The following is a 21912-nucleotide window of genomic DNA, read 5'->3' as shown; positions in this document are numbered from 1 at the left end:
CAAATATCATTGGATAGCCAGGGTTAAATAGGGTCAGTAAATTGATGTCTTTCTGAATTGATCTAATTCAAATGCATTTTGCTTCCAGATACTTTGATTACAGCATGTTCTTGTTTTGTTTATATTTTAATTTCAATTGTTTGAATTTATGGTGAACAATGTGGTAATTCAATCCATGCACAGATATAGAAATAGAACGATTTATTTAGGACAGTTCTCATTATGGGACATTCTTTCTATGGAATTTACTCATCATCTATTTATCATCTATCTATCATCTATCTAACTATCTATTTATCTATCATCTATCTACCTATCATTTATCTATCTATCTATCTATCAATCATCTATCATCTATCTATATCTATCTATCTATCTATCTATCTATCTATCTATCATCTATCATCTAATGTTTATATATACATTTCTTCTGAAACAGAGTCTCACTATGTATCCTTGGCTGGCCTGGAATTCACCATGTAAACAAGGCTAGACTTAAACCCAGAGATCTGCTACCTCTGCTTCCAGAGTGCTGGAATTAAAGTCATGTACCTTCATTCCCAGAAAATTTTACTATTATTTAAATGAACTAATTTCATTAATTTATTCGTTTGCAGGTATATTTTAAGCAAAAATAGGTTATGAAATGTTTTAAGGTTCTGTATTGCTTGTTACCATATATATCCAAATATATTTATCACTGAATTCAAATATGTTTCCCACAGTCTGCACTACCATGCTCTTGTCTCCAGTACTCCACTCTATGCAATTTTAGCTGCAATGTGGCAGCTTTTCTAGGATTTAGAGATGTCTCCTGCCTTGCTCCATTATGACAGAAAAGTATTCATTGAAGAGCATAGGATTAAGTAACATTTTATGAGTGCGATGGGCTCACATTGAAGATGTAGAGACAGGAATGCTCCAAGGTTGACTAAGCTGAACTTCTCAGAGTGAGTGATCTGTGTATCATTGTATATACAGACATGTATGGCACCAAGAGAGTACAAATGGGTCCAAGAACGCATTAATGAGAATGCCTAAGGTACTCTAAGAGAGTCACATTCAGTGCAAACATCAAGACTGTTCTGTTCATCCAAGGTCAACTCCCATAAAGCTACATGAAGAAAAAAGGATCTTTTTCACATCCCAAGGACCATAGTTGACATTCTCAAAACAGAAGGCAGAGCATCGTGATGGAAATAAAAGATAGGCTATTCAGAGATGAAAGACAAGAACCATAATTTAAACGAATGTTTCTCTTATCTAGGTGAATTTAGGAAGGGATAGATAGATGCACTGCTCAGGGGGAACAGATATCTGGGGAAGCTGACATTGGAAAAAACTTACCATTTTTGGAGGTATTTAGTCAGTTGTCCCAGGTTTCATCTGCAGGCTCTGAGGTGAGTAGTGTCCCAGCTGCCCTGTACTGGGTACAAGCTGCACGGGATGAAAATTGCTATCTCTTCCCAGTCTCCCCAGTCAGAAACTCAGCTTAGAGTAAGAGGGCTGAGCTTACACAAAGATGATTCAGGGATAAAGACTGAATTAAGAATAAGGACATCATTCATTTATGCTCATTTTTTCTGACTCCGACCTCACAAATATGGCCTAGCATATTAAATAAAAGAAGCTAAATAAGACATTTAGGGGAACTAAGATATTGCAATAAAATGCACTAAATATGTCAGAAAACACAGGAAATTAAGCATATTCATATTTATAAATATCTATTGCAAGTTTTATGTGCATAAATACATTTTATATATTTGTCTTATTTGTACTAACTAGATGGTCTATGTAATACATGTGATACATATAATACATTTTTCCCATTTTCTACTAGAACTATCAGTTGGTAGATGAGGGAACAGAATTACAGAAAGAAGTAACTTGTCAAATTTTATCAGCATTTGTAACAGCAAGTATTACAATATCAATTGCATTATTTACTTAGGGCAAAATGCTGCTCTGAGGATAAACAAATGATAGAAGCCATAAGGTGGGAGATGTAGTAAGTCATAGCTATACCCAGTCCCTGAGGGAAACCTTTGGCATCTTCTAGGACTGCATCCAAGTTTTGCTGTGAAAAACATTGACCTGAACAAGCCTAGCAAGGAAAGGGTTTATTTCACTTTCAGCTTACTGTTACTTCATCATGGAGTGAAGTCAAGTCAGGTGCTCAGGGCAGGAGCCGAAGTACAGACCACAGAGGAATGCTGCTTTGTGGCCTGCTCTCTTGGCCTGTGCTCAGCTTGCTTTTTTAATACAACATAGGACCACCTGCCCAGGTGTGACACCACCCACAGTGGGCTGGGCTCTCTCATGTCACAAAACAATCAAGAAAATATCTGACAGACATGGCCACAGGCCAGCACAATGGAGAAAATGTCTCAGTTCCCTCTCTCCAGGTGTGCTAAGTTGACAACTGATGCTATCCAGCACAGGCAGTAAGAGAGGAGGGGAACTGACCGCTCAGTTTCTGATGTGGGTCTTATCTATGCTGAGTGGATATTGTATTAGCAGTTATCACAACTCCATGGAGTCCCAAGCTTCAAATAATACATTTTCAGTGTTGAAAAGACCAGCAGGTGAAAGGGTGATTTATTATTATGTTGGGAAGTAGGAAAGTATAAAAAGTCACCACACGCATAGGAGTGTTTCACATGGATGAGAGAACCAACCAGAGAGCTCCCACGAGTCAGATCTAGAGGAACGAACTGGGCAAGAAAACAAGTAAAGCAGTAGTGCTTGTAAACCAAAGTATCAAGTAAATATTCATGAGTCCATATAAGACCCTGGCTGCATGAATACATGGAGAAGAAAGACAACTTTTGTGTTATGTCTGTTTCAACTAATTTTTGGAGATACTCTAATTTGAAGCTCCTCTATTCCTTAAGCATGCTCTGAATACAGTGACTTCTTCAGTGAATGTAGACTCCAAACAGGGATGAAGGACTAACTTTACAGGGAAACGTTGCCTTACCAGAGATCATGGTCAATATCGGGAGCAGTGTGTCAGGATGACACTTCATCTCCGAGACCTTCCTCTCCTAACCATAGTCTAATTGTGAGAACTGCATCAGAAAAATTTCGAGACACTAGTATCTTGCAAAAACCCAAATGTAGTCTTTCATAGAGTCAGGGTCATCACAGAGCACAAGGAAATTCCGTGAAACCATTCCAAGTAAAGCCCAAGGAAGCATACCAAGTAAGGATAATGCTCCCGTGTCCCAGATGGAAGAAAGACACTGAGGGAAAACTAAGGAAGTAGTAGTAAAAACTAGCTTTACTTAATAATAAGGCATCAGTATCACTGATTCACTATGAAAAATGTAGCAAGATGATGGGCACAGTCATCGTGGAGAGACTGTTGGGTATATAGGAACTGTGTGTTCTACTTTACAAGTTTTCCAAAAAGCTAAATCTGTGTTAAAAAGGTGAATTGACTGGCTAGACTCCAGTGGATGAACTGCACCGAAGATCACCTGGATAGAAATGCTTGAATGCTTGACTGGATAGGATTTAACATGTATGACAGAATATGTGAAATCAAGTGGGGACTCTATGGGGGATGAGGAGGGAGGTCTAAATTTGATTACTATGTATTATATTAAATGTATAAAAATCAATAAAACATTAAAAATGAAAAATGTGAAGTATATTATTTTTCAAACTTGAGTTTTGAAAATATCTGTGGTATAACAGGGGGATGGCAAGGACATACCAATTATATCTGTAGTCTATATCAATCTCTAAATGAAATCATGTACCTATTAGAAGAACAAACTCTATAGGAACACAACCAAAGTTTGATAACAGCTGTCCTTAGTGCTACAGCCTTGGTGACTTTTCTTCTATATTTATCTGTTTGCCAATTTTCTTTAATGACATATTGATTTTACAATATAAAGAAAAGAAGGCAAGAGGATGTTTTATGGATCAAAGAACTAAAAGATGCGTTTGTTTTAGAAACAAAGAAAGAAGAGATCTGGCTGGGTTTCTTTGATAAAACACATTTAAGAAACACGCTGCCCTGACAAAGCCATTAAAACTAAATCAAAACAAGAATAAAGTCAAAGCACAGCTATATTTGCAGCCACTGCGAATTTTAATGGTGACACCACAGCACCATATTCAGTTCTGTGTTAGTTTCAGGCTAACACATAAAATTGTCTTTTTGAGTACCTACAACACAAATAACACACGTGGCAAGCATGTCTAAACTCTCCGGGGAGCTGCATTCAATGATAATCAAATTACTAGGTTTCTTTACCTCTTACACTGCTTTTATGTAAGATGTGACTACATGCTGGTCTATATTGTCAGACACTCTCTCTCACTCTTCGGTTTTAATTGTTATACATCTGCACAGGTTATATGGAAATTGTAATTGAAACCCTTCTTCAGTAAAGAAAGCTGATATATTAGCATCATGTTTGTGTATACAGTGTATGTGTATGCATTTGTGTGTGTGAGGGAGTGTGCACATATGCCACAGCACACATGTGCGGGTCAGAGGAAAAACTTGAGAGTCCTCACCTTCTACCTTGAGGGAGGGTCTCTGTTGTTGAGCACTGTGCAGACCAGGCTTGCTTCTCTCGTCACTGACTCCTATCTTCTAAGGGTGCATTGGAATTTCTGAACTGCATGTCCAGCTTTTTAGCTGGTTCCCAAGGTTTCGGCTCAGTTCCTTATCCTTGCACAACAAGCCCTCTACCCACTGAACCACCCCCATCCCCTAAATTGCCTGATTGCCTCAATATCTCTGATGCTAGATTATGTAACTGTGTCTTCTTAGAAATGACAATACAGGCTCAGTATGTTATGAAGGTGCACGTCAAAGTTATACAACAGTAAGCCTTTTACACTTTAGTTAGATGCCTTTGTAAATATGAGCATAATGCCTTAAGCACACACCCTGAGTAAGTAGAAGAAAATTAAATAATCAAAAACAGCTCAGTGATTACCAATGAACCAAATGTTTTGATTGATGAAAGATAATTGATGAATAGGATACACGATTAGTCAAGACAGAAATTGAATCATATTTAGGTGTAAGGTTGAGTGAAAACTGCCACTCTTGTTTTATGAGCTTTCACGTTGTTTTAATTGAAAATTCAAGGTCTTTCAGTTCAGCTCTTCCTCAACCTTTAGATGCTCATGTAGGCTTTTAAATTAATGTGTGATTATCTCCATAAAATCACTTCAACATAATTATTTTAAATGTGATTTTTTTTTTCCTGGCCAAGTTCATTCTTATCATCCAGTGCATTGTCTTAATGGTGCAATAATGAAAACCATCCTCACGCAGGCAACACAACAGTGTGGTGTGCTCCTTTTAATCAAAGATGTCGCAAATGAGAGAATTAGATATCGAGTAAGAAAATGGATTGCTTCATTATGAAGCCGGCGCCAATGCTAATTAGATTGTGTGTACACAATATGAGAGCATGGAAATACACATCATAAAATTCAACAGGAGCTGGGTGACCTTTCAGGATGTTTTGTTCAGAAGTCCAGATCTGACCTTTCTGGGTTATGCTCCTGAACTTGCAGCTTGCCACTGATTGGCAAATAAGTGCCTGTAATGAAAGTGTCCTCTGGGATGCCATAAACTGTTTCCCCAGCCACAGATGACAACCTCTTAAAGGCACTGAAAGCTTTAATGGAAACAATCCTGTTTACTGGTAGGAAGCAAGACTTCTTGCTTGAAGAGACTAATCAGTTCTTTCACTTGATAGAAATTTTAATTGAAGGCAACATCCAGAGGTGTTAGTGGTGCCTCTTACCATGCGGCTATATTAATTGGGACTGTCCTAATATGTTCATTGTTGAATTCACTTGACAGAATCACTAAATTACATTGAAGTTGCTTAGGCATGAATTTTGTGAGAGGCGATCTTTTAAAATTTGAACAGTATGTAGGAAGCATGAAACTGATGTATTAGAAGGATAATTTCACAGTTCTCCAAGAATGCAATTTAATATCGCCTCCCATCCACCAACGAGGTGTGAAACTCACCTCGTGCTCGTATCAATAATGTGGGTAATTTGTTTTGAAGCAAATATTTACTGTGAGAACGGCATGAAATAGTAACTATTTTCTACTGGGTTTACTTGTCTCCCATGAGAAGAGGTGTGATAATTTTATATTTTTAGTGCCTGCTCAATTGTATAATTAACAACATGTATCTGTCCGTAGGTTACTAAAAAACAAGTGTCAAAAATATAAAGAATAAATAAAAGCAATAATAGGGAAGAAAATCTTTTATCGCCTGTGCAATGTGCCATTCTAGCCGCCGCTTGGGTGCGGATTCTGTACAGCACCCAAGCGGTACTCTAGGAACCGTCCCTGATGAGGCTGCCCTGCTCTGAAAAAGTCCTTGAACTCTGCTCGCTTGCAGGGCTAAAAAACAAGTGTCAAAAATATAAAGAATAAATAAAAGCAATAATAGGGAAGAAAATCTTTTATCGCCTGTGCAATGTGCCATTCTAGCCGCCGCTTGGGTGCGGATTCTGTACAGCACCCAAGCGGTACTCTAGGAACCGTCCCTGCTGAGGCTGCCCTGCTCTGAAAAAGTCCTTGAACTCTGCTCACTTGCAGGACTCAGCACTTCAGAGAGAAACTCGCACACACACTCAAAAGAGAAACTCGCTAGTCAACGCAGATCTGCCTATGTTTCTATTACCAAGCCCTAAATCGCTCCTCTGCAGTATTTTCAGATGTAATTTACATTTTCTCGGTTTCACCTCAAACCCGTGCTGTTTCATGCACAGACCACACCCAGTCATCCTCGATCCATCCCTACTCCTTCACAGTGTTTGAAGGGACTTACTGGGAAATGGCGCCTGCAGTGTAGGGAATATCGAAATTCCATTCGGTGCATCACATATAGCATTCTACGGTATAATTCAACGCTATAGCACAACCTCCACCGACCTCTAGCACCTGACGCCACCTTGTGCTCGGCTGTATAGCATTCCCTACCGAACACCCCAATGTTAGCCCTCCTGCATACATCTTGGCCTTGTGTGGCTTTATACTTCCCTTTAATCTATCTGCCCGAATGCCCCCCCGCCCCAACCTATTCTAACCAAAGGTTGCTACCATGAATAGGTCAGCTTGACTGAGACAAACCTTCCGAACTATTGGAAGCCTTTGTCCAAGAGGCACGTTTCCTCTGGCATTTTTCCAGGGCACAGGTTTTTTTTAGCTTTTTCTTCTCTCACCCCACCGTTCCTCCTGGACTTCTAATACTTTGGAGTCCAGTATCTTAGGGTTCCTGCTTCCACAGACTTCAATTGGGCATTGCATCTTAGTTTCTAACGTTTCAGAAATTATTTGCTGAATCCACACTTACCACATTCAGCAACTCAGAGAATTCAGGTCTCCCAGGACCAGGGCACTAGGAAGCTCGCTTGCTTTCTTTTCTTCCTCAGAAGTTATAAACTTGTAACCTGCACTCACAGCTTGTGATTGTGCTTCTTTTGTTATGCTTGGAGAATTCCCTGAGGTGAATGCTAAGGGAACAGCTTTAGATAGGGGCCCTGACTTCTTTTATAGGTCTTCAGGACGCTTTCACCTCATTCATTTCCCCACCCCCACCAGCTATTATGGGTGCTGATAAGAGACCATGGTGTTTCTTAAAGAAAGGAAGGTCACTGAGCTTCCCTACCTGCATATGAAAAGGGACTTCAACATGGTTAGGGTGGATGGTGGAGAAATCTATACAGTGATGAAGATTGCTTTTGCATGGGTTGGCCTGTGCCTCTGCACATAGATGTTTCATATAGAAGATAGTTAATCAAGGATGAAGATTTCAGAGTTAGGATCTTGCTTCTTTTGCTAAATGAGTTCTCCTGCTATATCAATATAAATATATGATAATGTTTAATATGTCACATATGAATTCTTAGTCAAAATGCCCTTTTTAGGGAGTAGAAATTGGGCTCATGCATGGCGGACATGGTTTTAGTCCCAGTACTCAGGCAGAGGCAGGTGGATCTCTCTAAGTTCAAGGACAGCCTGGTGTACATCGTGAGTTCCAGGTCAGCCAAGGCTACATAGTAAGTCCCTGTCTCAAAACAGACAAAAAAAACAAAAAAAACAAAAAAAACCCCAAACAAATAAACAAATAAATAATATTACAAATCAGATTAGAATAGCCTCTAGTTGTTAGTGTACATTTAAAAGTCTATGTACACTTGAAGGTTTGTGTGTGTGTGTGTGCATGTTGTATGTATTTGTGGGTTTGTGCATGTGTGCATGTGGGTGCATTGGGTGTGTTCCTTAATTGCTCTTCATATTATTTTTCAAAGATTTATTTTATATTTTTAATTATGCATATACATGTGGGTATGTGAATATGAGTGTCTATGCCCATGGAGGCCTAAGGCTTTGGAGTTCTTGGAGCTAAAGTTACAGATAATTGTGAGCTGCTCCATTGGATGCTGAGAATCAAACTCAGGTCCTCTGCAAGAGCATTTATGCATTCATAACCACTGAGCAATCTCACCAGTCCCCCCAGTTTATTTATTTATTTATTGAGACAGAGTCATTCACTGAACTTACAGTTCATTGATCAATCTAGACTGGCTGGCTAGTGAGCCCCAGGGATCCCCCTGTCTCTGCCCCGGGAGCACCGCGATTAGAAAAAAGCTCCTGTGTTTGTTGTGGGGTCTCAGGCTGGCTAGTGAGCCCCAGGGATCCTGTCTCTGCCCTGGCAGCACTGAGATTACACAAATGCCCCTGGCTTTGATGTGGGTTCTGAGGCTCTGAACACACATCCTCATGCTTGTGCATCAGCCACTTACCAACTGAGCCAGCTCTCCAGCCCCTACACAGGGTTCTTTCAGAACGCATGGGGACTGTGATACAGTGGCTGCCTAAACATACCTTGCCATAAATCACAATGACAATTATTATCTGTGGACTCCTTTGGTAATGAATTATATACAATCTGTATCTCTTTCATTAGTTATTATCGTTAGTTGATATTTGAATATTTTATTGATGGGTAATTTCATAGCACTTTCTCTATTTTATGTGTTTATGGATTCTGATTCTCAAGAATAAGGATGGAATTTTTCTTTTCATATCCCCATATTTTTATCCCAATTCCTTGGAGTTGGAAAACAACCCTGTAAATATTTACTGACGAGTCTTTTTAGTGTAGTGCTTCGTTTCCATTAGGTAGAATCGCAGTGGGGCAGGCCCTCAAGCACCCCTGTCCTGATGTAGTCTTTGTCTTTCACTTTTTAAATTTTCCTGAAAACAACAGTTGCCTTGAGAATTGCTCTATGTCCTTTGAAACCTGGGAATACTATATAACATACTTTTAATACTGGATATTTCTGGGTGGAATATTTATGAATAGTTTAAATTATTTTATACTTTTCTGCATATTCCAGATTTCCACAGTTATGCATTCAATTTGTAATCATAAAAAATGTTTCATATGTTTGAATTAAGAATCATCATGACTACTTCTGGTTTTTCTGTATTTGTCAACAAGTTCACGCATGATAAAATGTACTGTGATTTTATTCACCCTCCATAACCATCTCTCAATCCTTCCCACTCCTGCTGGCCTGCTTTTCTCCCTGACTACTCCCCTTCCTATGCTCATGTCTGTTCTTGTGTGCAGTCTTGTGCTGGTGGTCACAGATGCTGTGTGTTTATCAGAGCAGTGGTTGTATCAGATCCAGAAGACAGCATTCTATAGCACCTCTTTACAGTGTTTCCAACCCCTCTCCCATGATGTTCCTTGTGCCTCAGAAAGAGGAAAGGAGAAGCCACAGGCCCTTGGGGGACTCTACTACTGATGTACGTGTTGTCAGACTGACTTCTAATTACTTTGGTTCATGTCTCCACACTGGTGACAATCTTGGCTGGTTGGTTTCAGCAGTCCCAGCACGTGTTCTGCCCTTCTCGAGTATGAATTTCACTTCACTTCTTATGTTGAGTCATCCCCGTGAAGATGCTGGTTTAGCAGACATGGCATTTGGCATTGTTATGAAATAGACCATTTGGCCTCCTTTGACATTAACAGTCTATTTAGACTCATTTTCTAGGCTCATTGAAAACACTTAAAAGATTATTTTAATTATTTAGTTGGAGTTATATGTAGTGCAAACTCATGGCATAAAATTCCATGATTATTTTGTTGTGATCTGCAAACTAGCATACATACACACACACATGTGGACAGCCCTCCAGATTGCCATTCATTAAGATGACTGATTAATGATGTACATTTATTCTAGTGCTGCCAAATTAGCACTGCTGTTGGAATAGTGAGAGGGAGATAATCTTCATTCTTTACCTCTTACAATCGTCCTTCTTTAAGTCGTCATACAAGCTATACAAGGAGATAACTTCTAGTGTTCCCTGACCTCAGAATGGTGAAAGAGGTACATAGGCTAGATCTCTAGCTATGAGGAGTTGCAGTCTTTTATAGAGGAGATTTATCCATAAAATATTTAGAAGACAATCCCAAATATGTGTACAATAAAAATCTGTGTTATCAGCACAGACTATAGAAGGTAAGAATAAAAAAAGGAACAAAAGAAAGCGAAGAAGGTTTCTTCCCGGACACAGGGCAAATGCGTCTCCAAAAGCTGTTTAAACTTTAATTGCTTAGAGATGAGACAGACTAGACCAAGCTCCAGGCCAGTTCACACAGCCATTATTTTGCCAACATCCGTCAAGAGTCTTTTCTAGTCCCTTACCTTTTTGTCCCCTTTTCTCCTACTTTAACAATGATTAACCTCAACTTTATAAGGTCATTCTGTTTTTCTATTATTAAAAGATATTTACAAATATTTCCTCTTCACAATGACCTACTTTAAAAAATATTCTTACTGTTTCTCCAGTCCTGCTGGACCCTATACAAGAAGTTTTCCTTTGTGAAGTTGAGGCTTACGAGGTGCCTAGTTTCCATTGCTTTGCTGGTTTTGCTCCAGAAAACCAAACTTCTCTCCATCTGTACTTCTTCACTACTGTCTTTTCCTGAATGGATTTCTAGTACTTTCTGTTCTCTGTATGACACCAGTGACCATTCTTTATGCATTTGATTATATACTTATTAAGGAAAAAGATGAAAATTGACTGCCATTGGTTTGGGTGACTGAGAAGAGGTGGAGAGGTCATGGTTGAACCAAGTATCTGAATGGTTAGTCCCTGAACCTTAAAAGTAGACTGCAAATACTCCTATCCTACAGTGAGCTGACCTTTTAAAAAAAAGGTGCTCTATTTTTATTTATGTGTCCGAGTACATGCCATATGTGTGCAGGTCCCACTAGAGACCAGATGAAGGTATTGGATACCCTGGAGCTGTAATACAGGTGATTGTGAGTTCCCTGGAGTGGGTGGTAGGAATCAAACTCCCATCCTCTGAGAAAGCAGAATGTGCCTTAACCACAGAAACATCTCGCCATGCTGACCGTTGGATTGGGCCAGACCAGTTTCCAGGAATATAATTTCCCTAATCTCTGCTGAATTATCGTGGTCACTCCCCATAATCTACCTAGAGCCTGAGCCTTTGCTCAATCCTTTTTTTTGTAATACAGTTTAACCTTACCTACCCCTAGCATAATTCCTAACAAGCAAGTAATTTATTTTCCAACCCTTTGAGGTTTAAAGTATGTGTATCTTTAAACAAAAAGAGATCAAGGCACATTTCCAAGACTACTTTCATCTACTTTTAGGGAGCTCCAAATAATGTGACTTTCTTTGTTCTAAATAAGTTGACTCTATTCTTGATTGACAGTTTTCTCTGCTACCACAGTAGACTTTGATCAGGAGTATATTTGGGAGCTGGAGAGATGGCACAGCCATGAAAGACTCAGGATCTCCATCCAAAAGGACTGCATTTAGTTCACCCATCAAATCCCAACAGTCTTGCTTAGGGTATCTACTTGCTCAATATTTATGTGCATGGGAAGTTGTACACTTGTTCCTTTCAGTTTCTATTCTGGTCTTCCACTACTAATTTCTCTTTTGGAAATTTACATAATTCTGCAGGTATAACTCTGTTACAGGGAAACTGAGACTCCCAGTAATTAAGTTGGAACAAGTGATTGTAAAGAATGCACTTAGAACTTCTCCTTAAATCTACAGCCTTTGTTTGGGTCTCATTCGTTTTTACTCACAGCCCTCAAGGACAGATATTATCAACCCTGTTGCTTCAGGAGGAGACATGTTTCCATCCCCTCTAAGGATGGTCACTCTCGTACAAACCATACTTTCATTTTTTTTCTTTGTTTTGCTTCTTGTTTAAGGTTTTATTTTTTATTTTGTATATGCAGAAACAAGAATAACTACTAAATTTGATATTCATCCTGTTTCAGTTAGACTAGGACTGCTCAATGCCCCTCCTTATGGAGCACATACCAAAAACGGAACAATTTAAAAGGAGAACTCATGATAGCTGTCCAAAGCAAAAGGGACCTAATTCTGAATAGGAAGCATCACTCTAAGAAGGCTCAGGTGCTGAAGATTTGATGCTCTGATTTTGTCATTGTTGAAAGATACTTGAACTTTGTGGACTTTGCCTGCCTCAAGAATGAATCCCTTGATGATTAATAAATATAACATTACTGGGGAGTGTTGGAGAGTCAGAGGTGGGGCCTAATTGGAAGAAGTAGGTCACAGGGGGCATGCCCTAAGAAATGTATCTTATCTGTGGATCAGTCCTATTTTCTAACCCACTTCTCAGTTGTGATAAAGTAAGGAGGCTCTTCTGCCATTTGAACCTGCTGTCTTCCTGCAAACCACCACAACGGATTCAGTCCATTATAAACTGAGTCTATGAGCCAAAGTCTTTTCTCCTTTAAGTTATTTCTCTCAGGAATTTGGTCACAGTGATGAAAAGCTGATAAATAGAGTCTAGATGACAAAGGGTGGCAAGAGTCTCATCCTCCTGCCTCTAAGGCTGGTTACTATGGAGACATCAGGCTGTAAAGGCTGGTAAGAAAAAGTCTGTTTTCGTCAAGTCTGTATTAAATGTGCACTTCTGGTACTCAGATTTGGAGTACAATAGAATTCACAGAAGCGCAGATCAGAAAGGCTAAATACAACAAAACAGCATTCCTTTTTCTCCTTATATCTCTGGATAAAATTAATGTTACTGCAATACAATGTCAGTTCCTTCTTTTCACTCCGTTTTCTGTTCAGTCACACCCTGAGTACCATTTTGGATAAGAAAACTCTCCCTTTGGGGGTAAGGAGGAGCAGGAGCTTGGTGATGGAGTCAAGCACAAGACCCGGAGTTTGGTCCCCAACACTGCAAAAACAAGCAAAACAAAACCAGAGCTCCACCTTCTCTCTCTTTCACTCTTCTGTGTCCAACACTCTGTCTGTCCTTGAACGGCTACATCGATGTCTTTTAGCCTGGACTGATGGACTCTAACCTTGGCTGAGCCTTTCCTCTACGTCCCTGTCTCTTTTCAGCTGTTTCCTCAGCTCACTGATTCTGTCTAAAATACAGTTCCCAAGACATCAGGCACAGGCTAAACGTGTCTTTTCAGAGAGTGGTAGGGATATGTGAGCAGGGGCTATCTAATTAGTCTCTGAACACCAGTTCTAATTGCCAGTGGGGGGAAATAGTTTATAATCATGTTAATATTATTTTTTCATTACTCTGGAAAAAAGGAACAATAGTGTTGGGCTATCCAAAAAGCCGTGTGAACTGTGCACTTGGAAAACTGAGGCTGCCTTGAGAAAGGGGAACCATATTGATGTGGACGGTCTTCTGTGCATGCTGATGTGTAGTGATATTTGAGGCCAGTGCTCTATATTTGGTGGGCAACTCAAGGAGTTGTTTGAAGAATCAATTTATGAGAAGCATGAAATAACATTAAAGTGAGCCAGAAATGACACCAGTTTGCATATCCACATGTAACTTCTTGCATCATTGTTGAAATGTGAAATGGTTCTTTTCTTCTTGTAGTACATTGCACCCTTAAGTAAAACTTTAAAAAACAAAATGTTTCGGGCTGTCTATACTTAACCATATGGTTGTTGAAGCAATCTTTAAAAAAGCGTAAGGCTGAAGGAGCTCTAAATTACCTTCCTGCCTGAGGTACTTATATCTCTCTCTTGTCCTTTTTGAAACTCTATTTTAGTTCCAAAAATAAATGGAGTAATTTTAGCTCTGGTAGTCAGGGAAAAGGACAAAGGTTCTCTTAAGCAAGCAGTCGGTACCTCATAGCAGAATTGAGGTTTAATTGATCTAGACCAAGCAGATAGAACATTTAAATGAAGAAAAAGAACATTAGCTAAAAAGACATTAAATTATCATAAAAGTATAATTAAAGGCACATGACATTAAATAATTACTATTGGGCAAGACTGATTAGACTACGTGCATAAATTTTGGAATTTTTTAAACAAAAGAAATAATAGCAGCTGATTACCATCCCTCCCATTTCTTTTCTTACAAAGGAAATGGAAAAAGGAAGTTCAAGGTCATTTAGCTATGTACAGTATCCTCCATGAAACAGTATTCTTCTTCATTCAATGTCTTTTTCTTCATGCATAAGTTTTATTTTCATCAAAGAAATATCAGTAGATAGTTTGAAAACTCTAAATGTATGATAAGGTTCTCAACACTCTCAGTAATCTCCTGTTTATATCTCTTCATTCCCTTGAGGGATTTTTTTTTTAGATTTTTTAAATTACATGCTTATATTAGTTCTTGATTCTTTCAAGACTTGACATTATTATGGATTTTCTATTATTATAACAGCGATTTTCCCTCCGAGGCCATTTCCCCTACACATACAAACACACTTCATTTTCTCCATCCTCTTAGTATGTTCGTATAGATTACTGTCGATTGGTATTCGGTTATTACATCAATCTGACTTTGTAAATACTGTTCACAGTTAAGACACATAAAATACAATGATTGCATTTTCCTCTCCACTTTTTTTCTGATTTTAATAATTGCTGCATGTGTTTGCGTGCATGGTATTCTTTGCCTGTAACTCTTTTCTCCCCTTGAGCTTTCATAAGGAACTACAAAATTCTTTTCAAAATATCAGACAAGTTAAAAAAGATGTCATTTGCATTAAGCTTTAGCAATTTTTCCATAGATATTTTGCTGATTGTTCTGGTTTTCTGCGTCTCCTTTACCTGTTCCCTGATAGTACTTCCCCCTGACTCGGCTTGGCCATATAGCTTGCAGTGACCATCAGAAGAGAGGTAAACCTGTAACAAGAAACAGTTTGAATAAGCATCCATCATTTCTTCCTCCATTTGTGAGACTATGCCTGGGTTCATATATTACAGAGAAATAAGAAAAATGAAGAAGATATTGTCTGTGCAGCATGGTCAAACTCAGCCCCTGCCAAGCATATTGATTGACTGCATGACTCAGCTGTTCTCACAGAGGTTACCTTAGCCTTGTCCAGACATTCAGAACTGCTTTGCTGGTGAACACCATGTATTAACTAATACATATTTTAAATAAACCAAATTTTGTGGTGGCTTTTCCTAAACAATATTTAACCAGTAGAGAAACATTCCTCCTGGAGCCCTCAGTTTTGCTCCAATCATGCCTCCTCATCTTCTACTTGGGAACTCTTTCTCTTGGGTAGCATAATTTGTATCTTTGGTTTTCTTCACTGCAAAGGAACAGACCATCCAGGAGCGTCTTAGGCATTCTCTCTTACATTGTCAAGGGTATATGAGACTTACCAAATCTGAAAATAGTTTTCCTGACAGCTTTCCTAACTTCTCTCATTATTAAGAACTATGAAGAAATCCTGACCTCCAGTCTTTATTTTGATGATAATAAAAGCTAAAATGATGAAGGGATTGTTAACAAATACTTTAAAAAATTCAATGTAGAATACTGGTGAATTTTCTTTTGCAGTTATGACTTTATAAATTTTGTGGACTTATTAAAATGATGTCTCTCTCTCTGAATGCCAAGCACAATGAGCAGGTAGGTGGAGCAGTTAGGCAACCCAGGGTTGAATCAATCACATATTAGGTAATGACCCAGGGAGAATCAATCACTCTATTTTGTATATTCATCTATAAATAGAGCCAGTGCCACCCAGATCCTCACAAATGAAATCTGCATGCAGTGCTCCTACATCCACCATTGGAGAACATGACATCTCATGTTGCAGGTGCTGTTCACCATACAATCATTTAATGATGGTTTCTTTCCTACAAAGAATCAGGAAACATGAAATTCACGAGTCTGAATTTTAAATGCCAAATTTTCTGAATCATACATTCAGAGTACTGAATATTTAGTGCACTCAGTTCTGGAACCTGGGTTTCTACTGAAGACTGGGTATATTTTCCTGACTTTTTTAGTTTTTAGATAATTTCTTCTCACTACTTTGTAGAAGGAATGAATATCAGTCACAGTCAAATAGAGAACATTTTCAACTTTTATCATCTACAGTCATTGCCTACATATCATGTGTCTCCATTCAAAATTTACTGTTTCTAGCCTATGAGGAAAAATCTAAGATTCAATCCATTAAGGCTTCTCTGAAATCACATATCAAGAATGTAAAGTATTTTATGGTAATGCTTGCTCTCAATTACATTTGAATAGATGACAAATCCTTTCACATTAATGTAATTTATGACATTATGTGGTCTCATAAATAATGACTTACATTTTAATATATCTATCCAAAGACCATAAAACAGCAAATTTTAAGCAGACAGATAAAAACAGCAGGAACTAAAACTTTTCTTCTTAACTTGACATGATAGTAAATGAATAAAAAAGGTCTCTCTCTTCACAATGTTCAAATAATGTCACACAGTTCAAATAAATCACTCTAGTTACTCAATGTGTCATAGACTTTCTAGGTTGAAAATAATTCAATTTTGTTGCTGTTTTTGCTACTATTAATTGTAGTAATAATGAAAAAACAGTCATTGAGTTGTTTCTATATTTGAAGTCACATGCTAACTCACATGATTTCATGTACTGCTTCATTCAAAAGGGTTCCTCATAAGAATAATACAGTATCAGGCTGGTGAGCGTCAGGACTCAGTGGGTAAAGGTAGTTGTTACTAGGCCTGACTATGCATTACATCCCTGGGACCACATGGTGGAAGAACACTGACTCTTGAAAGTTTTCCCGTGATCTCTACCTGCCCACTGTTATACATGTACATGGTCACACACATGTAATTAAATAAATGTTAAGAAAATTGAAAAGAATGATTCTATATAACAACGTATATGATGCTTAAATTTCCCATTTTCCTCACAACACACCCTCTTAGGTTATTAAGACGGCATGCTTAAAATGGATGAAAGGGTTGAAATCAAGAAATAGAGACTAAAAGAACAATACATAAAATTAACAAAATAGGAGTTGGGTCTTTGAAAAAGTTAATAAGACTGACAAACCTTTAGACAATATGACCAAAAGAAAGAGGAAAAAAACCTCAAATTCATGCAACTAGTGATGAAATAGGTGTCATCCCAACAGAAACCTAGAAAAGTCATGAATTTTTAAATGCATATGACCTACGAAAATTAAAGCCCACAGATATAATGAGCAGACATTATAAGTGATAAGATGGGAGCTGTAATCCGAAGTCTCCCCACAAAGAAAAGCCTAAGAACAGACTGAGTCACTGCAGAATTCCATTTAACTTTTAAGGAATGTTTATACCAGCTCTTGTTAACTTGTTCCACAAAATAGAAAGTGAAAGAACACTAGCACCTTCAATCTATGAAGTCAGTATTATTCTCATATCCAAACCAGGTAAAGATTTAACAAACTAATTTCTTTCATGAACATAGATCCCCAAATTCCCAACAAAATATTTGCAAACTGAATTCAGGAATACATAAAGAATATCACACATTAGGACCGAATGGGCTTCACCCCAGAGATGCAAGTTTGGTTCAAAATGTGACAGTCAGTAAATGTAATAGAGCACATAAACAAATTGAAGGACAGAAATTGCGTAATTATTTTGATTGATGCTGAAAAAGCATTTGACTAAGTTCAACATTCCTTCATGATAAAAGTCTTGGAGATATTTAGAATAGATGCAACATACCTGAAAGTGATAAAGGCTATATCACAGAAACCTACAGGCAACATGGTACTCAGTGGGGACCAACAGAGCATTTCCTCTAGAATTAGGAGACACAGAGATTCAATCTTCTCTTTCTCATTTAATTTAATGCTGAAATCTTAGCTATATTATTTAGAGAAGGAAATTCTCCCTATTTGCAGTGACATAATTCTATATTTATAAAGACCCTATAGAATCTACTAGAAAACTTTAAGATCTAATAAATACAGTAAAGTTTCATGACACCAAATCAATATAAAATAGTAGCCTTTATATATACTAATAATGTTCTCTCAGAGAAAGAACTTAGAAAAAGTATGCCATTCATAATAACTCCCTGTAAAGTACTGAGAGATGCATCTAAGAAGCGAAAGATCTCCATTATGGAAAAGTAAAGACATTCAAAAAGAAAATCAAAGTAGATGCTAGATGATGGACCTTCTGTGCTCCTGGATTGGATGGATTAACATGAAAATGGCTATACTACCAGCTAATGTACATATTTAACATTATACCCATCAAAATTCTGAGTCATTTTATAGATTGTTCTAGTTACCTTTCTATTGTTGTTATAAAACCCTCTGATGAAAACCAACTCAGGAGGTAAGGGTTTATTTCGCTTACATTTCCAGCTCCTAGTTCATCATTGAGGGAAGCCTGGGTAGGACCTCTGGGCAAGAACATGGAGGCAGGAACTGAAGCAGAGACTGCGGAGGAATGCTACTTACTAACTTGCTCCTGTGACCTGTGCTCAGCCTTTTTTCTCATACAGTCCAAGACCACCTGCCCAAGGATGGCACCTCCCATAGTAGACTGGCCCCTCCACATCACTCAACAATAAACAAAATACCCCACATTCTTATATGTGAGTATATATCCTGATGTGATTACAAGAACCAGGAAACTGGAAAAGAACAATAGGCGTAAAGGGGAATAAGGAGCTCGAGAGTGGGATATAGTAGGAGACAGGTGATATTAAGGGGGAAAATAGGACATACTGTAACTGGAGAAGGATATGGAAAGCTATAGAGGGGGACAAAGAGAAAAGATATAGCATTTAGGATTAGTGTGGTGGTTTGAACGTATATGCCCCGCATAGGTGCCAAGTATTTGAATATTTTGCTCCAATCTGGTGGAACTGTTTTGGGAGGTTTTAGGAGGTGTGGCCTTGCTGGTGGAAGTACATCACTGGGGGCAGGCTTTGAGAGTTCTTAAATTTTGCCAGATTTCCAGTCCCTCTGTTCCTGTGCCTTTTTGAAGATGTGAGTGTTCCTCTATCCACCGCCTGCCACCATGCCTCCTCACCACGATGGACTCTACACATTCTGGAACTACAAGCTAAATAAACTCTCAAATTTTAAGCTCCCTTGGTCACTGTGTTTTATCATAGCAACAGAAAAGTAACTAATACAAGTAGTTCACATAGTATTAGAAGATACCGTGAATACTGCCAAGGGGGAAAAACAATCCATGATCTCATTCAGCTGTAAGGTCTATGAACGACAGCAATGATCATTCCAGCAAACAATCTCTACTGGTACAGCAATGACACTTTTATTTGGGTGTGACCAACAGTTGGTCTAACTGGACCTAAGGCTGGCTCAATGGGAGGAAACTCATGTGGTATTTTAAACATAGCCAAATACTCATGACTGGAAAAGTTATAGATCCTAGAGAAAAAAAAACTACTTTTGTCACATCCCTAGAACAATGCAAATTTTACCATTTTCTAAATGTATATCCTTATATTTTCAGACTAATATACCTCTGTCCACTCACAAAAGAAGCTTCTTTTTGCAACAGATGGAGATTATTAAAAAGTTCCACAACTGGAACTTCTATACCTAAGTAACTTCTATACCTAAGACTCAGGGTACGTAGTAGAAGAGAGGTCAGAAAGAATATTAACGCATCTCTGAACTTTATCCAAAGAAGTTTCATTTCCTCATGCAAAGCTGCTGATTAACACAGAAAGCCACAACTGGCCAAACTGCAGAGAGCAAGAGACTGCAGAGTGCTTATCCCTGAACTCAAGCAGAAATGGTGAAAACATGCACAAGATCCATGCAAGTTCAAGTCATACAAAATCCCAGCATAGAAGTGAAGAAGTCCCCACCTTAGCTGAGAAACTACTGGCAACCCAAAACTGAAGTGGGGGAGTCAAATTTCTTTAAGGGTAGGTAGGTTCATTAGACTCCAGGGAATGGAATCACATTGAAGGACACCTGAGGACAGAATGGTGGCTTGGCAGGCCCTAATAGGGTGTGTCAAGTTGTTCAACTGAAGCTATGCAGCACCTAATCTAGAAAAAAAAAAAGAATCCAAGAATTTACATGGAACCAAAAAAGACCATAAACAGTGAAGCCAACCTTGAGGAGTAAGAAAACAGCTGGAAATATCACAACACCTAGCCTAAAAATATTCTACAAAGTGGTAGTGATAAAGACACCCTGACAGGTAGGGGCTGAGAAATAGCACAGTGGTTAAGAACACTTCCTGTTCTTGGAGTCCATCATTGTCAGCATCTCCAGTTCCAGAAAAATCCAATGCCCTCTTCTGGCCTCTGCAGGTATTGCACACATGTGATGCACTTACATACATGCAGGCAAAACTCTCATACACATAAAAACAACAACAGAAAAGCCAGGTAGACCAATGGAACAGAATAGAAGATCCAAAAGTAAAGCAAGAAAGCTACAGTTACCTTATTTTTGTTAAAGAAAACAAAAACATGAATTGGAAAAAATATCCTTTTAAATTGTTGGTGCTGGCAAAGTTCATTATCCACCTGCAGAAGAATGAAATTATCTACATATATTTCACCTTGTACAAATGCAAATTTGGAATGGATCAAAGATTTTAATATAAAATGCAAAACATTGAAGATCCTAGAGGAAAATATAGGAAATACTTTTCAAGGCATAGGGTAGGCAAGAACTTTCTGAATAGAACTTTGGTTACACAAGAATTAGCCTCAAGTAACTTTAGGTGGTACTTCAAGAAATTTAAAAAGTTTACATCACTAACAATCTATCAGTCTTGCAAACAGACAGCCCACAAAACAGGAGAAAGTCTTTGCCAGCAATATTTCACACAGGAAGTTAATATCCAGAATTTACAGTGAACTGCAGAATTTAAATATAAGAAAATAAAACCAGCAGTCAGTAAAAGACTATCGAAATGAGCAAGCAATTTTCTTTTTAAAAATATTTTACTTATTATTTTTATTTCATGTGTATGTGTGTATTGCCTTCGTGTCCCCTGAAACTGGAGTTGCTGCTGTATATGGTCCTAGGGACTGATCCCCAGTTCTCTGTAAGAACAGCAACTGCTCTGATTTCTCCAGACCATCAGTTTGACCTCCCACCAGCAGTGAATATGGTTCCTTTTTCCCCACACCTTCTCCTACATTTGTGTTCGTATTTCATTCTGACTGGGGTGAAGTGGTACCTCAAAATGTTTGTTTGAGTGGCTAGGTTAATCTGGCTGTGTGATGTTATTTGTGAAATCTTTACAATAAAATGATTAAAAAATTAAAATAAAGTAGAATGAACTAAATTTTGCTAATTCAGAAATTTATTCAGAAATTTTTATCTGTGCATCTTAATTCTACTTCATTGAACTATGAAGAATAAATAAAATAATTACTCCAATGAAATCTTTTAAATATTTGAGGACGGTTCTGTCTCATTTTCTATATTGGTATTTTATTCTTTAAAAATATTCTATGCAGCCAGGTGTGGTGGTACATGTCTGTAGTCCCAGCACTTGGGAGGCAGAAGCAGGCGGATCTCTGTGAGTTCAAGGCCAGCCTGGTCTACATAGTGAGTTCCAGG

Source organism: Nannospalax galili, unplaced genomic scaffold, assembly GCF_000622305.1.
Source record: "Nannospalax galili isolate Female #2095 unplaced genomic scaffold, S.galili_v1.0 scaffold252, whole genome shotgun sequence".
In the NCBI taxonomy this organism is placed as follows: Eukaryota; Metazoa; Chordata; class Mammalia; order Rodentia; family Spalacidae; genus Nannospalax; species Nannospalax galili.
This window is presented reverse-complemented; position numbering follows the sequence as displayed.